This window comes from Oryctolagus cuniculus, chromosome 17 (assembly GCF_964237555.1).
Source record: "Oryctolagus cuniculus chromosome 17, mOryCun1.1, whole genome shotgun sequence".
Taxonomy (NCBI): domain Eukaryota; kingdom Metazoa; phylum Chordata; class Mammalia; order Lagomorpha; family Leporidae; genus Oryctolagus; species Oryctolagus cuniculus.
In genome coordinates this window covers 39,209,103-39,230,070 of record NC_091448.1, presented here as the reverse complement: position 1 = coordinate 39,230,070, position 20,968 = coordinate 39,209,103, and the positions used below count along the sequence as shown (strand labels likewise).

Sequence of the window (20,968 nt, the reverse complement as noted above, 5' to 3'; positions counted from 1 at the left end):
TCCCACCCTAACTCCAATCCCCTCCTTATACTCCTTCTTTGTCAGATACCAGAAACTTCCCCACTTCAACCTGGGTTGAAGATGGGTTTGTTTAGTTTTTTAAGAAGCAGTTATGGGCCATGAAAAGAGAACTGGAATCAGGAGTGCATCCAGTACCACATACTAGCTATGTTACCAGGTCCTGATCATCTCATCTGCACCTCAGATTGCTTAGCTGCAAAATGGTTATTTTATTAAGTTTCTTAAAGAGTCCCTGAGAATTAAATGGAAAAATATGAAAAAGCATTAATGAGGTGAAAAAGAAGAAAAGTAATTGAGACAATAAGCTTTTGAGGAAAACAGACCTGGCTTAAAATGCCAGTTCTGGGTGAAGCTACCGCCTGCAGTGCTAGCATCTCATATAGATACCAGTTTGAGTCCCGGCTGCTCCACTTCCGATCCAGTTCTCTGCTATGGCCTGGGAAAGCAGTGGAGGATGGCCCAAGTACTTGGGCCCCTGCACCTATGTGGGAGACCCAGAAGAAGCTCCTGGCTTCGGACTGGCTCAACTCCAGCCACTGAGGCCATTTGGGGAGTGAGCCAGCAGTTGAAAGATCGAGCTCTTTATGCCTCTGCCTCTCTGTAACTCTGCCTTTCAAATAAATAAATAAATCTTTTTTTAAAAAAAAAGGAAAATGAAAATCTATTATGTAAAAAAAAATTTTTTTAATTCCAGTTCTATCACCTAATTAACTAGCTGCATGATCTCAGGCAAATAAAAATCTCCAGTCCTAAGTTTCTTGTCTGTAAAAGAGGGAAAATGACTTAACAGGGTTCTAAAAGGGGGTTTTGTGTTTTTACATTTTTTTTTTTGAGAGGCCAAGAGTGAGAGATAATAACACTCCTATCTGCTGGTTTACTCCTCAAATGTCCAAAACTGCTGGAACTGGTCTGCATTAGCAGGAAGCCAGAGTCAGGAGCCAGGGCCAGGCATGGGCATTGAACCCAGGTTCTCAATCAGGGCACATGGGCATCCTAACCATGAGGCTAAACATCTGCCACTTGAGGATTTGTAAAATATGTAGATCACAGCATGTTGATTCCTTCTCATTTCTTTTCTTCCTTAAAAAAAAATTCCCCTTGTGGGGATGGGTATTTGGCATAGCAGTTAACAAGCTACTCCGGATGCCTGCATCCTATGTGGAATGCCTGGGTTTGAGCCTCAGCTCTACTCCTGCTTCCAATTTCCTGCTAATATACACCCTGGGAAGCAGCAGGTGATCACTCAAGTAATTCTGTCTTTGACACCAGCATGAAAGATACAGAGGAATTCCCAGCTCCTAACTTCAGCATGGCAAAGGCCCGGCTGCTATAGGAATTTGGGGAGCAAATCAGCTATTTAGAGTGTTCACTCACTCTGCCTTTCAAATAAATAAAACTTTAAAAAAAAAAAAAAACCTCCCTTATGGATGTTTAGTCTAGCCAAAATAGCCATATTTCACATCTGAGTATCTGGATTTACTTCCTTCTCTTGCTCCTGATTCCAGCATCTTACAAATATAGACCATGGAGGGCAGCAGTGATGGATCAAACTATTGGGTTCCTGCCACCCACATGGGAGACCTGCATTGCATTTTTTAGCTCCCTGGCTTCAGTGTATCCCAGCTCTAGCTGTTGTGGGCCTTTAGGGACTGGATCAGGTGATGAGAGCACGTGTGTATGTGCTCTGTCTCTCCCTCCCTCTGTCTCTCTCTGCCTTTCAAGTAAGTGAATTTAGAAAGTTTATTACCCACCCACACACACACCTTACTCACTTACACCAGTACAGCCTGCCATTTTTTATCAGAGGTTTAAAATATAGCACACCTCCAATATATCTGTGTTTTTTTTTTTTTTAATTTTGAAAGGCACAGCCAGATAAACATTCCACCTGCTGGTTTACTCCCCAAATGGCCACAATAGGCAAGGGTGTGCCAGACTGAAGCCAAGAGCCAAAACTCCCTCCAGGTCTCCCACGTAAGTGATAGGAACTCAACTGAACCATCATTTGCTTCTTATGTGGATGCATCAGTAGGAAGCTAGATCCAAAGCAGAGCAGCTGGGACTTGAAGCAGGCGCTCAGAGCTAGGATACAGGTGCCCCAAGCAGCAGTTTCACGCAGTGTGCCACAAGGCCTGCCCCCACGATACATCTATTCTACACAAATATACTATGCTCTATTTAAAATACAATGCTAAAAAGAAATTTCAAAAGGATACGATAAAAATATAAAAAAATTTAGTTCTAATATTTCCTTTCTATACCCCAAAGGTAAGTCTTAGGCATCCCTAGGATTTGGAAAAACATTTTGGCAGTCACCACACTATCTAGCAAACTGTTTGAGGACAGAAGCAAATAGAATAGACTTTATACAGTACTTAGCACAGTAATGTACAGAGAAAGTGCTTATTAAATATCGGTCCAATATAGTTTTGAAAAACTACTTTACACACAGGCAAGTTTGTGCAAAGCAAGTTCTCTGCAGTCTTTTTTTTTCTTCAGTTCCCAACTTCCTCAATAAAGCAGCCAATACTCCTCACTTCCCCATCACACACTAAATAGCTGCACTTGAAAGAAGGCTCTTTCTCCAGGGTCATCATTGAGCTGATGCATGAATACATAGCTGTTCCCTAAGTATTCAAACTTTATGACTTCCCAGTAGCCCCGCACACCTACCCATGGTCTTCCTTCCATCTCTCTTACAGGTTCCTTCCTCCCCACTGGCTCCCACTGAAAGGACTCTCCTTTGACTTACATGGCCAATCTTCCCCCTTCTCTGATCCTCATATTACTCCCTAAAAATCATCTAGGATCCTCTCCTCCCAACTTTTTCTTTTCTCCTCTAGTGACTTTAATTGGTCCTACTATTTTTTTTTATTATTATTTGAAAGAGTTACACAGAGATAGGCGGGGGTGGGGGGGTCTTCTATCCACTGGTTCACTCCCCAACTGGCCACAACAGCCGGAGCTACACTGACCCAAAGCCAGGAGTCAGGAGCCTCTTCAGGCTATCCCACATGGGTGCAGGGGCCCAAGGACCTGGGCCTTCCTCCACTGCTTTCCCAGGCCATAGCAGAGAGCCAGATCAGAAGTGGAGCAGCCGGGTCTCGAACCGGTGCCCACATGGGATGCCCGCACCTCAGGCCAGGGCGTCAACCTGCGGCACCACACCCCCCCCTACTATTTAAATATACAAACTATCCCATCTTTGCTATGTACACAGCCACACTCTGCCCTATCTACTGTCGCTCCCCCTCTTCGTGGAGGAGCGACACTGAACCCTGCCTAGGTTTCCTATCCGAGTCACGGCACCATTATGTCGCTCCCCGTCTTTGTGGAGGAATGACACAAGACCCTGTGCTGTTCTTTTGTCTGCTCAGCCCTCCCCGGGTTGGCTGCTGGTTCTTCCCGGGTTGGCTACCGACCCTTCCACCTCCGTGGAAGGGCGGTTCCCCCTGCCACTTTCCCCACTTCCGCGGGGGAGCGGCACACCGCCGGCCGGCTCTCTCGGGGGCTGCACAGGTGTTCCTCTTAGATGTTCCCGGTGCATGTTGTCTCTCTCCTCCTTTATAGTCCTCTTCTACCAATCCCAACTCTGCTACCCACACGCCAAGTGCTGAGTACGCTGCTCTCCTCCAATCAGGAGCAAGTCCTACAGTTTATTGGTTGAACTGGAGGCAGCTGTATAGAAGCTGTTTCCTCCTCTCCAAGTGCCATATTGTGGGAGAGCAGATGCACAGAGTAAGTCTTAATTCCAGTAACTTAGTCTAGTCCGAGTTGCTCCCCACAATCTACCATGATCTTTTCCAAGAAGTAGGGCAAACACTTCTTTCCTGGTCCCATATTTGCTACTCTGTTCTCTAGAGTAGCCAGGGTAACCTTGGTTCAAAAAATTAAATCTCTGCTTGTTGCTGTTCTGTGTCAATGGTTTCCCAAGAGCAAGTATGCTTTTGGGTACAGTCTAAACTTCCCAGATGACCTACAAGGGTCGCACGTGATGTCCACCCTGCCTGCTTCACCTCACGCCATTCTTGCCCTCATACACCTCATTCTAGCCCTCAGAGACCTCCTGGCAACTCCTCAAAAATAACAAAGTGTTTATTGCCCCAATGCCTGCATTCTTGGGGTTCCTTCCTTGTCTGGAACATTCTCCCCCACTCTTCATGGGGCTGGCTCAGTATCAGGCTGACATGAGTTCACCTTTTATATAAGGCAGTTGTTTAACACACAGTGGGAGCTCATTGAGAACATGCAAAGGCATAGATTACATAGCCTTCAGTCAGGCAACTCCCAAATCTCAGTATCTGGCATCAGTCTCACTCTTCAGTACCTCATTTATAAATGCCTGCTTGACAGCCACACCTGAAATGTACCATAGTAAATATACTCAAAACCAAACCCTTCAGCTTTTCCCAAACAATCCCTCTAGTCTTCTTAAACTATACAAGCTGTATGATCCGCACTTCCCACTTCAGAACAATGGAGTCTCTATTCATTTGCTTCACCTGTCCTAAATTCGAAGTACCCTTTGAAACTGAATTCAAATATCACTTCATTCATTTATGCATTCAACCAACCACTTACTCATTTAACATATACTTACTGAGTGGCTTCTATGAGACAGATACTATTAGATATTGGAAAGCAAAGTAGACAATTTTTGTCTATAATTAAATATTCATGTGACTATTTTCATAAACTAAAAATGTTATGAAGGCAAACTACTAAAAACTATGAGGAGGAAAAAGTGAGGCATCAAGAAACTCTGCTCTGATGATGTGGTGAATGGATGAGACATGGATTACACAAGGCAAACCAGAGGGAGGAGCACACCAGGTAGAGGCTTCACCAAGAACTGGAAGCAGGAGACCAGCAGGACTGGGGCATCTACAATTCTGCCTTGTAAATCATACCTATCTGGACCTGCCCCCACTTCCGCACTCCTTTTACTGATAGTTACCTGAGAGAAAGGACACAGACTGTCTTCTTCCATGCTAACACTCCCAGGAGATACTGAGTCACATGTCTGGCACCTAGGAGTCTATGCTATAAAAATCCCTCAGATGACTAATGTAGCCATATTTGTATATCAAATGCCCAAACTATACATTTAATAAACATGTATTAATTATTCTCTCACAAAAAAAAAACTCTGAGGCAAGTATGGTAAACTATTTCCAAAACAGGCAATAATAATCCCATACTACTTGCCATGTGACACTGATTCTCTACCCTTCAAGAGGCAAAGTCCACGTCCCCTTCCCTAGACTCTGGGCTATACCTGTGACTTGCATTGACCAAAAGAATAGAGCAACAATGATGATATTGACTCCCAGACCCAGGTCTTCAGAGTCCCTGCAGATTCCACTATGGACCAGCAACCATGTAAAAGGGGCCGCCCAGTTTAAATTAATAAACAAGATAAACAGACCTGAAGAACCGAGTTCCAGCTAGTACCAATACCATAGACTTGTGAGTAAAAAAAAAAAAAAAAAATCTTGGATCCTCCAATATAATCAGCACTACAGAAGGAAGCGAAATGTGTCTTCACTAACCCACAGAAATTGGAGCAATATAAAATAGTTTTCATTTTGTGCTGCCACAAGTTTTAGGGTAATTTGTTACACAGTGATAGATAACGAGTCAGAAATTCAACACTCTCTCTAGCAGTCATTTAAATGTTTCCCAATTTTGATGATCAAAAAAACTCTTCTTCATATTCATCAAAGTTACTCCTCCTTCAATTTATGCCCATTTCCTCTTAAATCTTTGAAGTTCCTGAAGAAAAACAATTAATCAAAATCCCCCTGGCAACTATCCTTATACTTGAAGATAGTAATCAAGCTATTCCTTAGTTTTTTCTTCTCTAGGCAAAAATCTTTCCTAAAAAAAACTTGTAATGATAAGACTTATTTTTCAACCTTTTAAGCATGTTAGATGATCCTCTCAAGTATAAGAGGACAAAAAAATCGAATGTCTTGAGTATCTAACAAATCATTTCCTAGTCCTGATTGCTATAATCAAAATTTACCTCATCTGAATTATGGCATTCTATTTTTTTTTAAATACTTATTTATTTGAAAGCAGTTACAGATATAGAAGGAGAGATAGTAGTGGAATATGTTTTCTTTCTGAGACTCATCTGAATGTATGCTTCAATGGCAGAACTAGCTCTACAGCCACTGGTAAAATAAGACAATAAAGACTGGGAGCTGGGGGCTGGGGGCTGGAGCGTGGCTTACTTGGTTAATCCTCTGCCTGTGGCGCCGGAATCCCATATGGGCGCCGGGTTCTAGTCCTGGTTGCTCCTCTTCCAGTTCAGCTCTCTGATGTGACCTGAGAGGGCAGTGGAGGATGGCCCAAGTGCTTGGGCCCTGCACCTGCATGGGAGACCAAGAAGAAGCTCCTGGCTTCAGATCGGCGCAGTGCCGGCTGTAGCGGCCATTTTGGGGGTGAACCAACGGAAGGAAGACCTTTCTCTCTCTCTGTCTATAACTCTACCTGTCAAATAAATTTTTTAAAAAATTAATTAAAAAAAGACTACCCAACACAGGGTCTTGTATGTACCAAGTAAAATAATACAGGGAAATACTTTTGTAAAGCACTATAAAAATATGAGGTGGTATTGTGGAACTAGATTTCAGCAATCCCTTTAAAAATCTTCAAATCAACTTTGGTTACCTGTTGGTCTCAGGTGACACATACAGAATAGGCAGCCATGGTCTCTAGTTCACCAAACAGGGATCAAAAAGATACCATTTGGGGCCAGTGCTGTGGCATAGTGGGTTAGACTGCTGCCTGTGATGCCAGCATCCCACATGGGTGTCAGCTTGAGACCTGGCTGCTCCACTTCTGATCCAGCTCCCTGCTAAAGCACCTGGGAAAGCAATGGAAAATGGCCCAAGTGCTTGGGCCCCTGCACCCACATGAGAGACCCAGAGGAAGCTCCTAGCTCCGGGCTTTGGTCTGGCCCAACTCTGGCCATTGGGGCCATTTCAGGGATAAACCAGTGGATAGATGGTAGATTCTCCCTCCCTCCCTCTCTCCTTCTCTCTCAAATAAGAAAATTTTTTTTAAGTCTTCTTTGTCTTTTTCCTATTTATTTATAATAGCTTAAAAAATTCTAAAAAAAGATGCCATTTAACAGGAGAGGATAAGGATTTGCTAAAGGTGTAAAGATTCATAGACATTTAGAATGGTACCAGGTTCTAATCCAGAGACTAAGTTGAATCAAATAACTCAACCATCTAGTGGAATATAAGCAGTGCTGTGAAAGTTCAAAGAATTACTATACTTGGGGAAGTCAGAGACTATTTCTTTTTTTTTCTTTTTCTTTTTTTTTTTTTATTTTTTGACAGGCAGAGTGGACAGTGAGAGAGAGAGACAGAGAGAAAGGTCTTCCTTTGCCGTTGGTTCACCCTCCAATGGCCGCCGCGGCCAGCGCGCTGCGGCCGGCGCACCGCGCTGATCCGATGGCAGGAGCCAGGAGCCAGGTGCTTTTCCTGGTCTCCCATGGGGTGCAGGGCCCAAGCACCTGGGCCATCCTCCACTGCACTCCCTGGCCACAGCAGAGGGCTGGCCTGGAAGAGGGGCAACCGGGACAGAATCCGGTGCCCCGACCGGGACTAGAACCCGGTGTGCCGGCGCCGCTAGGCGGAGGATTAGCCTAGTGAGCCGCGGCGCCGGCCAAGACTATTTCATATATAAGTTCTATGGGAGATGAAACTTTGCCAGTCAGAGAAGGGGAGGCTGTTAGGGAAAAGCCCAGAGTCCTGGAAGGACCTATACAGGGAATGGAAAAACAAGATATTTAGTGAGGTTGGAGAGGAGAGAAATAGTTGGGAGAGATGAGATGAGTAACAGGTGGGATATAGTCTAATTTGAATGGCTTCACAAATCAAGATTAGTGAGACATAGAGAACCAACAGCATCCTGAAAACCCAAGAATTAAAAGATTAGTTTTGGCTTTTAGGAAGATAATAGAGCAATAATATGGGGAAGACAGGAGTGGCAGAAGTCCATTTGATAAGGGTCTGAAAACAGGAGCCACAAACTCAAGTTCCTGGAGAAAAAGTAGTAACATGTTAAGTCTTTCTTATTTAAGATCCTGGAGAATGGTAGTCTCTATAATCTTTAAAGGGTACAAGTACTGCTTAAAAGTATTCACAAACAGGACGGCGCCGTGGCTCAATAGGCTAATCCTCCACCTTGCGGCGCCGGCACACCGGGTTCTAGTCCCGGTAGGGGCGCCGGATTCTGTCCCGGTTGCCCCTCTTCCAGGCCAGCTCTCTGCTATGGCCAGGGAGTGCAGTGGAGGATGGCCCAGGTGCTTGGGCCCTGCACCCCATGGGAGACCAGGAAAAAGCACCTGGATCCTGGCTCCTGCCATCGGATCAGCGCGGTGCGCCGGCTGCAGCGGCGGCCATTGGAGGGTGAACCAACGGCAAAGGAAGACCTTTCTCTCTCTGTCTCTCTCTCTCTGTCTACTCTGCCTGTCAAAAATAAAAAAAATAAAAAATAAAAAAAAAAGTATTCACAAACAAAACTTTAAGCCTTTGGTTGTTTAAACAAAATGTAGTTTTGAAACTCTGGTAAATTAAGGCAATAACAAAGGGAGATGAAGAACAGCCACAGCAGTATTCCAATAAAATCAACAGGGTTTGGGAACTATGAATTTAGTATGCTTAGAGGATATGAGTATAAAGAGAATAAACAAAAAGATTTGGTGGATATAATTAACAGACTTCAAACATACCATAATACAAGCAGATACAACGATAGGTAAGACAATGCATTCAGATATGTATACGTTGAATTTAAGATGCCTTTTGAGTAGCCTGGTAGATCCATCCAGTTGGAAATAAGGATCTGATATTTAGGAGATCACTGGGCTAGTAACACATGAGGGTAACTTTTATTTATGGGCTTATTTGTGACTCTTGTGTGGTATCAAGGTAGGGGAGGGAGCATCTTAAAAGTTATGGGATACTTAAAAGAGAAGAACAAAAATGAACTCCAGAATCTCAGGAGAGAAGAGGAATGCTGGGGGGAAAAACTGATCAGAAACAGGGTTAAATGCTAGGCTGAAGGGCCAGTGCTGTGACACAGCGGGTTAAGCAGCCTCCTGCAGTGCAGGCATCCCTTATGGACTCTGGTTCCAAGCTGCTCCACTTCTAATCCAGCTCTCTGCTGATGTAACTGGGAAAACAGTGGAGGATGGCCCAATTATTGGGCCCCTGCCACCCACGTGGGAGACCTGGAAGTAGCTCCTGGCTCCTTATTTCGACCTGGCCCAGCCCCAGTCACTGAAGCCATTTGGGGAGCAAACCAGCAGGTGGAAGATCTGTCTCTCTGAAACTCTGCCTTTCAAGTAAATAAGTAAATCTTAAAAAAAAAAAAAAAATCTTGGCAGAGATTGAATAAGTAAGATGGAGAAAGAACCAGGACACTGGGTTTGATAATTAGGAGTGTACCAGTGATGTTTAGAAAAGCATGAGTGGGGCCAACGTTGTGGCGCAGCGGGTTAATGCCCTGGCTGAAGTGCCAGCATCCCATATGGGCACCAGTTTGAGACCCAGCTGCTCCACTTCCAATCCAGCTTTCTATGGCCTAGGAAAGCAATAGAAGATGGTCCAAGTCCTTGGGCCCCTGTACCTGCGTGGGAGACCTGAAGAAGCTCCAGGCTCCTGGCTCCGGATCGGCACAGCTCCAGCCGTTGCGGCCAATTAGGGCGTGAACCATCAGATGGAAGACCTCTCTCTCTCTCTGCCCTCCTCTTTCTGTGTAACTCTGACTTTCAAATCAATCAATCAATCTTAAAAAAAAAAAAAAAAAAGAAAAGAAAAGCATGAGTATAGTGATAGGAGTAAAAGATAAAATGGCAAAAAGTTGATAAAAGATTAGAGTTGAAAAAGTACTGTACAGGCTTATTTACATTCTACCCTTACTGGAAATCTACTATGTGCCAAGTACCATGGATACAATTCTAACAAAACAGACTCCAGGGGCAGGCATTTGACAGAGCAGTTAAGCTGCCACTTGGACACCCATAGCCCATACTGGAAGTCCTGGGTTTGCATTTCGGCTCAGCTTCCCATCCAGCTTCCTGCTAATGCACACCTGGGGAGACAGCAGACAACAGCTCAATCGGTTTGGTCCCTCCCACCTACCTAGGAGAACTAGACTGAGTTCCAGGCTCCTGGCTTCCCTCTGGCCCAGTTCTAGCTCCAACTGTTACAGGCATTTGTGGAGTGAACCAGCAAATCAAAGAAATCTCTACCTTTATTACTCTCAAATAATATATAAAATAAAGGGGGAGAAAGACCCCGATTCCCAATATCCCCTATGACTGGATAAAATATGAAGTCTCCCGAGTACTCATCCAGTCTTGGTAAATAAGCAGCTCTGCGGAAGGAGTGACTTCTAGCTCGAAACCAGCTGGCCAAGCTAAGTTGGGGGAAGATGTTTCAGAGAAAGCCCACAGGAGTGAAGTCTGAGGTGACAGAGAACGTGGGCCGGGTGGGGTAACTGTAAAGAGCAGAAGCATAACTTTGAGGGGGGCAACTCCCTAGACGCTATAGTCTGACTCTTTGGTTGAAGAGCTGCAAAGTTTAATGAATAAAAGCAGGAGGAATACAGAGCAGCAGCCTGAATCAAACATGGGCACAAACTCACTGCTAGATGTTGTTCTCTACAATTCAACACCTGGTGGGCAAACAAATGCATTCACCGCTTTTCCTTTACAGTAGCCTAGCTTGAGGAAGCGATCTCTCATCAGGCACAAAAGGAACAGAAAATAAAAGAGCAAAAGATGCATAAAGCTATAAACTTAACATATTTGACTTCTCTGGGGTTTATGTAGTCAATGGTCTAACTAGGTCTAAGGTCACAACCAGATCCCAAATGAAATGAAACTTTTCCCCTTAAGCACCCTTCAGAGAGCTGAAGGACTGACTTTAAGATCCCCAAATTGATAAAGTACGGACTCACCCCTGACAGCTAAGGATTTCTCCCAGTTTCTGCCCCAATTTAGTCTAGCTAACAAAAAAGAAAACGGTTGGAGTTACCTGATTTTTGCCTGTCTCAAAACATTGTCACAGCAGAAACCAAGCTGCCTCCAGTTCCTGCGGCTGAGGTCGTTGGAGCCATGTTCAGATGAGATCATTTCAGGAACCAACAGCAGCAGCTTTCAGGCAAAGTGAATGGTGCCGCCTGGGGACGTATCTTTGGTAAGCAAGATTGCAACAGAGCCGGCAGTTTACCCAGGGCAGTGCTGACTCATGCTAGGCAAAACTCATACTTGCCAAACAACTCAGCCTTTGCCAACCGCAATCAACTGCAACCCAGAAAAGAAGAGGCACCCCACTGATTGTTTTAAATCAAGTGCTGATTACTGGGGGCAGGTAAACCTCATTCCCCTACTGCTGGAAACTGGCAGCCTCGGAGCAATTACCCAGAAAGCTCCAGTGGCCAGTTTCTGAAATTTCATCTGAGAACAGCCTGGGGCTTGGGGCAGCAAGATTACTGCAGGCAGCAAGTTCACAGCTCTGAAGATTTCCCCAGGAAGCTAATAGAAAAGCCATTTTGCATTCACAGATCAGAACGCCTGGAACCTGCCCTGTCATCTCTAATTGGTCAGATGGATCATCAGGGTGAATTTTTGTTGGCTCTAACCAGGGTCACAGTTCTCTTTTCCCATTAGGCTTTCTCTGACCTCTCTACCTCCTGAGACAATTGAAATTCTCACATTATGGCAAAGGAACTGAATGATTTGGGGGTTTTGTGTGGTTTTTGTTGTTGCTATCATCAGCTGCCACACTTCCTATGCCAAAGCTAAATCATCCACCATCAACCCTACTGGATGCTCGAGGAACATAAAAACCTGTGAAAATCACCCCCAGCACTTGCTCTTTAAAGAAAAATCCCTTAATTTATGTCAATTCTTATTTATTAGCCTGCTTATTGAAAAATCAATTCTGAAATGACTAGCTTATCAACAACTATTCATTATTATTGAATTTGCCCTGATAGGCTGGAATTGGTGTTGGTGTTATACAAAGAAAACAAGAGAGCAAGCTGTTGCTTTCCATGTGCCTTAATTTGAGGAAGCAGAAACTGAAGCTCCCGGTTTGTGAAGGTTCCCCACTGCCATCAGCTGTTTCTCAGTGTAGGCATTAGGAGGCCACCACACCTAACCTCCGCCCTCCTTCCAAGGCACGTCTCACAAGACAGGAACTTCAGAGGTAGCTGCCAACCCAAATTGTCATTCAATGCTAGCTTAATGAAAATATACCTGTAGACAGAATTTGGCCTTAACAAAAACTATGCTACTCCTTTTCAAAGGGCTACATTAAAAAAAAAATTCTTTTTCCAATTCATTCAATTCTCCTTAAATTACATTATTCCAGTAGGATAGCCACATTGAGCTTTTATAAGATATTACAAAATGTTCTCTGTTTTATTCCCCCTCTTCAGTGTTTTCCTCTTCAGAAAATGGCTGAGATTAAAGAAGTTTCCCTGTAGCTGTGTTAATTGGTCCTTTCCAAATGATAAAAGCACCTTAATGGCAGCTGACAACCATTATCTCATGGACCACACTTTAAAAACTATTTCTGTAGTTGATAACACAAATATTCTATGAAATAACTTTCAAGGTACAAATATGAAAGCTCCTTTGAAAACACACACACACACACACACACACACACACACACACAGAGTTAGAAAAGCTTCCCACCCATTCTACATTACTAAACTTGAAATAAGGAAAATCCAGGCAGCACTGTGTCCAGGAAGCAAATGTGAATTCTGTGAAGAGCAACATGGGGGCAAAAGCACTAGAACTCCATCAATAGGCCAGGAGAGACAACGGGGCAGATGAGGATGGCTAGCACAACTTGTATCCCTCTTGGGGACTAGGATACAGTCATTGTTGCTGTTGCTTTTTTGCTGTTTTTACTGTATTTTCAATGGAGAAATACATCATCTGTTTACAAAATAGCTCTTGAAAAATACAAGGAGTATCAGATACGATTTTAATCAGTTTCCCCAAAATACAGATAACACTCCATCCTAATTCCTTCTTTTAGACTAGGTTGAGAATTACACATTTAGAGCTTATAAAAGATGCTAAATTTGAACAAATGCTATAACACTTGATGCTTTGTGAGGTTATATTGACAATATGTGTGAGAAATAAAAATATCTATAGCTTTGTGATTAAGTTCTTTCAATACACTGATTCAAGTAATTTACCACCCAAAGCTATTCACGTTTATATTTTTATTTGCGGTCACAACAGATATTTAATAACTGTATATGTGTGTGTACATATTTATAACTTGCACACATCCACACCCAGTTTTATTCAGACAAAAATATGCAATGACATTTATAGCCAACATTTTTTCCTGCAGATCTTAACATTATAAACAAAAAGTGACAAAAAAATAAAACTACTTCTCAGGATTCTCTAGTCTTCCAAACCACACACACACATTAGAGAGGAAACTGGAGTGGGAGCAGGGTCAAGGAGCACTTCCAGCTTTGAGTATTTCATTTTTTTAAACAAGCAAATATCCAAATAATACTCGGTAATTTAGAATTTGTTAAAGTTGTACTTTTTTTAAAAAACATATAAACTACTTTAATCTTTTTCCCTTCACACTTTTTCCTCTCAGCTTCTACTTTTTATCTACTTTCCCACCCCATCACCCTAGATGATACTAAGTATTTCTTCTTTTTTTTTTACCAAATTAATCCACATTCTTTTTCTGATTGAGAAGACAGTGAATTGATAAAATCAAATTTCCAGTAATCAGCAGCTGCCTCACCTTGTTGATCATTAAGGATCTTCTGCTTGCTTCAGCAGCACATATACTAAAAAAAATTGGAACGATCATTAAGGAACTTGCTAAACTCTAATCTGCCATGTTCAGAAATCTCAAAACTTTATTTTTAACATTTATTTATTTGAAAGGCAGAGTGACAGAAAAAGAGAGGGAGTCAGAGAAAGATCTGGTTCACTCCCCAAAGGGCCACAATGGCCAGGGCTGGGCCAGGCCGAAGCCAAGAGCCAAGAACTCAATCCAGATCTCCCATGTTTGGTGCCAGGGACCCAAGTACTTGAGCCATCAGCTGCTGCCTCCCAGGGAACACATCAGCAGGAAGCTGGAGTGGAGAGTAGAGCTGGGACAAGAACCGAGTCACACTAGATGCAGGGGTCCCAAGCAGCCGCTTTATCTGCCATGCCAAATACCTGCCCCTGCAATCTTTTTTTTTTTAAACTAGAGTACCTACTATTTAAGAAAAATAATATGAGTGCCAAACATCTATCATCTAATAACACAGAAATTAACCACAAAAAAAATGAAGTAAACTTTAGGATACTCAAGAATCAACTCTAAGAGTACTTGAGAATCAGCAGAGTACTCACTGAAAACAATCATTTCTCATCCCAGTTCCTCACTCTGAATTCCAGAAGTGGAGGGAAGCCCCAGAATCTAAATTTGTAATAAGCATCTCCCTCTCCTGAGCGATTCTGATGCACACAGGCATTGGGCCCTGTTTTAAGAAACGCATTACAACTGTGCTCCCTGAGCACTCTTCAGAATAAAATGCAAAATTTTTTTCAAAAACCATCAGGCAGGCCCAGTAGTCACACTGAGCAGGTGCCAGATGTCACTCGCCTCACCCACAAGAACAGCAATGAACAACTGAATTGTATTTATTTTGCTGGCTGGATCATTATTTTCTTCAAGCCTCCAGAGATAATTACCCTAACTACTATTAAGGATTTTAGCTGTCACCCACAGTCTTGCTATACTGAGACATTTTCACACCTAGGATGCAATACAAGGGGCTTAATGGAATTTTTATGGCTGTGAAAATTAAAGTTCACTTGACTCAACAGAACAGTCAAACGAACTAAAGAAGAAAACTTCCCCACAAAGGCACAGGTTGAAAGTAGAGGCTTTTGACTTCCTGATGAGGCACTTTTGCCCAGAAATTCTAACCATGGGATGCAATATAGCTCATATGTCTTGAGAGTGCCCAGATGTCAACTTATCGCCACAGCATCAGCCAGCACAGGCTTACTGTAGCATTTGGAAGCACAGACCTGCTGTATAAAATGGCCTCTCCTGGGAGACAAAGGCCGTCGCCATGGCAGAGATCACTGTATCTTGGGGCCAGAAGGACCAGGCAGTCCCTTTAATCTTTAACGAGCCACTTTCATGTTCAGATATAGGAACTGGCACTGCTGAAGCTCAACCTGCTTCACAGCAGTTTGCTGCAAAACAACCCCGGAGCTGCACGAGGGCAGGTCTACCTAGGCTGTCGCCATTGGTGCAGTGACAGGACTCTGATCTATAATGTCATTGTGGGCATTTTGTTACCCACTATGGTATAATCCCTCCTAGCTCAGGAAAGCTATCTAAAGTCTAGCCACTGCCTACCGCAGGCACCAAGAAAGATCAGGCTAACTGTGTGGCAGGAACTCAAAAAGTAGCAAGCACACAGGAAGAGGAAGAATCCAGGCTGAGGACCTGATGACAAGACCGAGAAAAAGGAAGTCAGCAATGTCATCAAATTGCTATCTTGAGCCGCTCATTTCAGAAACCTGGCAATGGAAATCTTGGAACCATTTGAGGGGTGTAATTTTCTATACAAGGCTCTTTCTTAGTTTTTACCCTGGAGCTGCTAATATAGAAGAAAGGCACAGATAGGGCCCCTGCCATCAAACTCCATCAAAGAAACCACTCTAATAGCTTCATCACAAGGTGACTGCGGGCTCAAGTTTCCTTACTTACTTTGTCTCGCTGAACAAAGATTCTACCATTCAATTCTCAAGGTTTCCTAAATTCATAATTCGTTTATCTCTGGATTCTTCTCCCCAAATACATATACTCACAATATCTGTCCCTCACATACCTGCCTTGCCTTCAGTAAGTCAAAACTTCCTAAACTTTCACTCTTGTTTCCACTAAAAATGCCACAGGATTAAGTTACCTTTGTTCAGTCCCCTAGTCTAGGGGGGCCTTTGTCGATATGTGTTTCATCATGAAGAGTGATTTCTAGCCAAGTAGATAAGATTACCTGTTCACATATTGTTAATCTTCAAACTGGCTTCGGTAGCCTATGGAAATAGAAGGATAGGACTGCATACCTTGAATGTCCCATCAAAGTAATCAAAGTAATGGGAGAGGAAGAGGAGACAGGAGGAGACTTCAAAATGAAGACTGCACTGTGCATTTCAGTGGCACTTAAGAAAACACCCTAAGTGGCCAGTGAGCAGATGAATCCCCAAAGGATGGTGTATTTACTGAAGATTACTGTGCTCACAATGCTCACTTGCTCCACGGCTTTGAAAAAGATCCCAGCAGGAATCACACCTGCATCAGTTATAGAAAAGTGGGTAGATAACTCCTAACATCCAAGATTCTACCGATGCAGTTGCAAATAAAACTACAAACTTGTTTCAAACCAGATCTATGCAATGGGAATAAAATTTATTTCTTTAGGCCTTTCAGAAGTACCAGTCCCATTCCTTTTATAACAAACAAGGGTTAAAGAGAAAGGAACTCAAAGCTCTGACCCAGGAATTAAGTGCTTAAAATAAAATTCACAAGGAGAAATGTTCATAATGCATTACCCAACTGAAAATAAGCACTGTGAACAGCAGGTGGAGAACACATAAATACTTAGATTTATATAATAGACACAAAGGTCCTTCAAAAAGTTCATGGAAAAGTGTATTTTGAAAAAATTATGCACAGATTTCAAAGCTTTTAATTCCATTTTCCATAAACTTTTTGAAATTTCCTCAATACAGAGAGACACAAAACACATATATTAGAAAGTCTAGAACCATTTTAATAGTAGCTGTGGTAAGAATGGGGTTACTCTCTACTTTGCATATATACTTTAGTGCTACTTTCATATTTATTCTTAACGATTTACTTATTTATTTAAAGGTAGAGTTACAGAGGGAGAGACAAACAGAGATCTTGCATCCACTAGTTCTTCCCCAAATGGCTACAACAGCTAGGGCTGGGCCAGGCCAAACCCAGGAGCCTGGAACTTCACCCAGGGCCTCCCACATGGGTTCAGGGGCCTGAACACTTGCGCCATTTTCCACTGCTTCCCCAGGAGGATTAGCTGGATCAACTTGGAGCAACTGGGACTCAAACCAGTGTCCATATGGGATGCTGGCATCACAGCTGAAAGCTTAACCTGCTATGTCACGACACCATACCCTATTTTAGCATTTTTAAATGAACAGTTTAAGTTAATTAATACTATCAGAAATATAGTACCCAAAATACTTGACAAAGTAAAACAAAACACCAGTTACCTGCTAATGCACCTGGGACAGCAGCGGAAGATGGCCCCAAGTGCCTGGGCCCTTACACCCACATGGGAGACCAGGAAAAAGCTCCTAGCTCCTGGCTGCAGACCAGCCCAACTCCAGCTGTTGCAGCTATTTAGGGAGTGAACCAGTAGATGGAAGATCTTTCTTTTCCCTCTCTAACTCCCTCTCCAACTCTCCCTTTCAAATAAAATGAATCTTAAAAAAAAAAAGTCTATCCCTGTCACTCTGTATCTCTGACTTTAAATACATATATTTATGCATATATACAAATATATATATACACACACACAATACCAAAAACTGGTGAAGATACAGAGAAATTGATCTTGTACATTGCTGGCAAAATCATGTACAAATGCATGGCACAACCTGGAAATGAGTTTGACAATTTCTTTAACAACTGGGTTCCTGCCCATTAAACTCAGAGAAATTAAAACTTGTGTCCATCCAAACACCCGTCCACAATGTTTTAATGGGTTTATTCGCAATACTTCCAAACTGGAAAAAAAAAAAAAATGCCTTTCGATGGGTGAAAAGTTGAAAAAAATCCTGGTGTGGCCACACCATGAGATATGTACCTATACCACAAGCTTCTATTCAGCAAAAAAAGAACGGTTGCTAAACATAACTTGAACAGAGGTATCACATTAAGTGAAAAAAGCCAACCTATAAAGGGGACATACTCTTACTATTCCATTTCCATAATATTTTGGAAATAGCAAAATTACAGGGGCAGAGAACAGATAACTGCCTGCCAGGGATTAGGAATGGGTTGGGGAAACAGAAGTATATAACAATAAAAGGGGAGATCTTTGTGGTTATGGAACAGTTTTGTGTCTTGGCTGCAGTAGTACTTACAGGAACCTCCATGATCAAATGGCAGAGAACTATCTACACACACACTGAGGACAGTGTCAATCTCCTAGTTTTGATATTGTGCTGTGGTTAAAAAGAAGTAACTCAGAGGAAAACTAGGTGAAGGGCACATGGGAACTCAGTACTATTTTTGCAACTTTATATTATGCAATTTTATTATCTCAAAACAAGAAGTTAACAAAAAGTACAATTATTCAGTCAACTGTCCAGCCACTATGGGGAACTAAAAAAGGTGAAAAGTATAAAAGAAAGCACAGCATGTTTCACACGAGTTTGCAACCTCTACTACGGCAATAAGAGATTCTTTGAAGCATGAATCATTGCAGGCCCAATTGCCTGAAACACACTCGGGCATTATCTGTGCACTATCCCTCCTGGTACTTTTATCTGAGCTTCCTCCAAAAGCCATAAGCAAGGGGTCAGAAGGCAGAAGGTATAACCCATGCGGAATTCTCACTGCAATTTCAGCTCAGCAGGCAGTCAAAAGTGCAGTGCTTGGTATCACAAACATCTGAAAACCACAGCAATTAGACGCACGAATTGTGAAAGATGTGGTCACAGGTAAGACACACCTCATATGTGACAGACTTCTTACTGTAATAGTTTTTCTTACAAAAGTCTCAGTGGCAATCTCCAATTCTGAAGGTGTGGAGGCTGGTGGAAAAAATTAAAATTGTGCCTCTCTGAGACCATCCTTGTGATTTCAGTGAACAGAAAGCAGAACACATGCCTCAAGCAGATAACCAAGTTTTACTTTCCATACTGATCAGGAACCCTGAATGAAAATAGTTTGTCACCATTTATTCCACTAATACCAACTGTAACACACAAATGTGTGTTATAACTATAACCAATTATATACACGAATGTGTATCTAACTTACGTACAAGTCCATCTGTTGGAAAGGTGTATTGACAAACAGGAAGAAACTCCAAAAAATTGGAAAAATGAAATATTACTAAGAGAAGGCAGCAGAAATGAGCCATGCAGAGCTCTCACTGCAACTTCAGCTCAGCGGGCAGTCAAAAGTACAGAGCTCAACATCAAAAACATCTGAAGCAGCAGTCTCCAAAACCCAAACTCTTCTCTAACCCGATGCTTTAGCTATTTAGCCAAATGTGCTTTCAAAGGTGACTGACTTACATACCATATACACTTTTTGAACTAGGAATAAACTATAAGATAATCCTTCAGTGCTAACAGAAGTAACATAAGTAATAAATACTGCTTATGTTTTTAAACTGCATTCCACACAAGGAGGTCTGTGCATAAAATGGTAGTTTGAAGCCCACATTCTATGACACGGAACTTATCTGGAAAGACCCACTTAAGTCTTCATTCTAAATCACTACATGAGCTGATAGTTGGAGGCAACTGAGTACTTGAGCACTACCTTTACAGCACAATTTGGGTTCAACACAGTGTGGCCTGAGGCTCTATTTCATCTGTGCAGCACTTTCACATATGTGGAACACAGATAATAGTACCTACACACCTCACAGGGAGGATTAAATGAGGTAACAGAGTAAAAAGCCTCTGGCACATAGAACACACACAGTAACTGTCAAAAATTTTCATGAAAGTAAAACTGAGAAGTATCACAAAGGAAAAAGAAATGTAAATATTTTGATCAATCCTACACAAAACTCTCACACTTTTAAACAACAATAAGTCTTCCCTTAACTCCTGCCCAAGAATGCATACAATTTCATTCAGAAAAAATATCACCTTATACAATGCAGCGAGCAAAATGCACCCTGCAGAGCATGCCCCATGCTTCCCTAGCCCCTGTGGTCAACGTGACTTCACTAGGAAAGGAGACTGTTTGTAAAGAGAGTTTTATAACATCCATCAACAAATGAAATGTTCAAAGTGAAAATTCAAGGCTTCACATGACAGTCTTTCAAAAACATCTGTATCCTCACTCATGGTCCCCACTCCTCTTTCCTAATCAAGGTTACAATAACCAAAGCCCTCTGCAGGCTGATGTAATGCTACTGCCTAGTCACTAACTAGGAAAGGAAGGCCCAGGGGTCAACAAGAGCCCCATAAACACTGCCTCCTAGGTTTAAAGGATGGAATTTGTTCCAAAATGTGTAAAGGAAAAGGGCCTGGGTCCCACACTGTGGCACAACAGGTTAAACTGCTGCCTGGGACACCAGTATCTCACACTGGAGTGCCTGGGATAGAGTGGCTCCTCCACTTTTTTTTTTTTTTTATAAAGATTTTATTTATTTATTTGAGAGGTAGAGTTACAGACAGTGAGAGAGACAGAGACAGAGAGATCCTCCATCTGCCGGTTCATTCCCCAAATGGCTGCAATGGCCAGAGCTGTACCTAGCCAAAGCCAGAAGCCAGGAGCTTCCTCCTGGTCTCCCATGCGGGTACAGGGGCCCAATGTTGTGGACACTTGCGGAGAGAGAACCAACAGATGGAAGGGGTGTGTGTGTGTGTGTGTGTGTGTGTGTCCCTTGCTCTCTGTCATTCTGCCTTTCAAATAAACTAAAAAAAAAAAGAAAAGAGAAAAGAAAGAAAGAAGGCAAAGTGACAGAGAAAGCTTGACTTGAATAACCTCGATGCAGGCTACACCTTTCTTCCATTTCTAGCTGTCTGAACTATTCAGGGAACAACCATACATGTTTCTGGAATCAGAAACGTACATTGTTTCCACAAGTGCTGGGTGATGCTTGCTTGTCCCGAGGC

The 20,968-nt window shown here is 42.6% G+C and overlaps 1 protein-coding gene across 7 annotated transcripts in view; it reads right to left on the bottom strand.

Annotated features, from left to right (window-relative positions):
• RFFL (ring finger and FYVE like domain containing E3 ubiquitin protein ligase) overlaps positions 1-20,968 on the bottom strand; it is a 79,637-nt gene that overhangs the window by 45,638 nt on the left and 13,031 nt on the right. For 2 of the 7 annotated variants that reach the window (XM_051825471.2, XM_070061071.1), the window contains exons 1-2: positions 11,085-11,229; positions 9,673-9,832 (exon numbers count right to left, since the gene is read on the bottom strand). The exons of 2 other annotated variants lie outside the window; for them this stretch is intronic. The gene's annotated coding sequence lies outside the window, so the exon portion shown is untranslated. Of the gene's footprint in view, positions 1-6,260; positions 6,399-9,672; positions 9,833-11,084; positions 11,230-20,968 lie in introns of those variants that run through there. 3 more of the 7 variants (XM_070061069.1, XM_070061070.1, XM_051825472.2) reach the window with 2 other exon arrangements.